The sequence below is a fragment of the Octopus bimaculoides genome, chromosome 12, assembly GCF_001194135.2.
Source record: "Octopus bimaculoides isolate UCB-OBI-ISO-001 chromosome 12, ASM119413v2, whole genome shotgun sequence".
NCBI lineage: Eukaryota > Metazoa > Mollusca > Cephalopoda > Octopoda > Octopodidae > Octopus > Octopus bimaculoides.
This window is the reverse complement of record NC_068992.1, coordinates 36,098,146-36,100,480: the sequence shown is the minus strand read 5'-3', so window position 1 is coordinate 36,100,480 and position 2,335 is coordinate 36,098,146.

The window sequence follows — 2,335 nt, the reverse complement described above, 5'->3', positions numbered from 1 at the left end:
TTGAGTTCCAATACTAGCCCTCTACTGTCGGTCGTTGCTAGCTCACCGTCTGACTGTGCTCTCTGTGCTCGCACTAGCCGTTACTTAAAGACAATTAATTGTCACCTGTGCCACCAAAATTACCACAGGAGTTGTGACCGCATCACCAAGGCTCAAGCCGAAAGTCTTCCATATTGGACCTGCAGTTAGTGTCACTTCAGTTCCAATGCACTCCGTGGAGACCCCTCACACCCGGACAACCAGCTCTCTACTGAGGACTTTGCTGCAGCCCTCCAGGGTTTATCTAAATCGAAGCTCATTAACCGGATCCCTAAGGGAGCTCGGAATAGGTTTGCTCACACGCTCTCCAGCTTGTTGAAAAACGTATGTTTATCCAACAATGAGTCCGACTGGCAGAAACTTTTTCTGTTTCCTCGCATCTCTCTCCCCGTGCACGATGTGAAATCGGGCTCCCTTACATCCTCTCTCAAGCGACAGTTCCAGCTATTTGAGTCCACCCTGACCATTTCTCACTTCAATTGGACATCGATCATTTGACTCAGTTTATGAACCAGTTCTCTTCAGCAAACGTCCTCCCTTATAACTGTCCACTATTCTTCGGTGCAAAATTATTCGGGTTCACTAAACCCAATGGCGACCTGCGCCCCATTGCTGTCGTCTGCACCCTTCGCCGTCTCACTGTAAAGGTGTGCTTAAATCGGTCTCTAGTTTATGGGAGGAGGAATTTTCCCCCACTCAGCTAGAAGTGGGCAACCAAGTTGGGAAGTGAAGCTGCTGCCCACGCTATCAGAGCCTATGCCAACTTGCCATCCTTGTCACCCAAGGTCATCCTCAAACTTGACCTTAAGAATGTCTTCAACTCCATCAGCCGCGATGCTGTCTTCAGCTCAGTAAGAGAGGAGGTCCTACAACCCTACCGCTTTGCATGGCAGGCTTATCGGGAGCCCTCCTATCTCTCTTTTGGTGTCCAAAGCATCACCTCCGCCTCAGGGATCCAACAGAGTGACCCACTTGGGCATTGATGACATCACCAAGATGGGGGTCGAGCTAGACCTGAACGTTAGGTATCTCGACGATGCTTGTTTGGGGGAACCTCCGGACAGAGTTCACGCCATTGCAAACATGATTGGGGAGCTTGGTCACCGGGGTCGCCAAGTAAACAGCTCCAAATGTGAGCTCTGGATCCTCAACCACCCCGCTTCTCAAATCAACCAACTATTGACCCTTTCGAAGAATTGTTTCCCTTCCATTGCAGTCCCTCCCCCATCGGCTTGGTGCTCTCTAGGTTCCTCAATCACTAACCTTGCCTTTGAGTCTATCTTGCAGTCAAAGGTGGCTGCTCTTGAGTAATTGCTGAAAAATATTGAAGCTGTCAAACCCCATCAAGGTTTTATCATATTTAGGCATTACCGCTCGATCCTTAAGCTTCTATATTTACTCAGAGTCAGCTCATCTTATCGATTCCCATCGTGCCTCCAACTCTTCGACAACCTAATCTTTGAAAGACTCGAATGCTTAGTCAATGTCAGACTGTCTCCAACGTCCCGCGATCAAGTTGCATTGCCCATGTAATTTGGAGGTCTTGGACTTCGTAAGTGTTCATCCCTCTCTCTCCTCGGCTTCCTTTCCTCCACCCACGCCTGCTCCACCCCGGTGAGCATCATTCTTTCCTTTCCAGCATAGACCAGCTCCAATAGGGAGTTGAATGAAGCTCTCCAACACTTGAGGGAATTGGGCTTGTCTGCTCCTGAGAAGGTGGAGGACTGTCGGAGTCAGAGAGCTTAGGAAAACATAACTCCTCATCCAGACGGACCAGTTTTCAAGGTGCCACTTACTGTCTGCTAGCGCCAAATACTCAGGAGACTGAATTGATGCCATCCCTGTGGTTAATGTTGGTGGCCTACTCAGCTTGGACGAACTTCGTGTCTCCATTGCCCTCAGAGTGGGTGCTGACGTATGCACAGGTTTCATTTGTCGTTGTGACAGGCTCCTCGACTCCACAGGCCTCCAGGGCCTTTCTTGCAGCTGAACACTGGTTGCTTCGCGCGTCATACGGAGTTGAACCTGATACTCAAGAGGAGCTTGCCCAGGCAAACATCCCCTCCAATCTTGAAACCATCTGGATTGTCCAGATGTGATGGGAAACGACATGACGGCCTCATCCTGTTCTCCTGATCGCAAGGTAGATGCCTTGTCTGAGACGTCACAGTTAGCGACTCCTTTACTTCTTCTTACATCCTGGATGCTGCGGTCAGGGCGAGATCCACAGCTTCTGCGGCCGGGCAGAACAAAATCCTGAAATACGGCGATCTTTCGGCCAACTACATTTTCCATC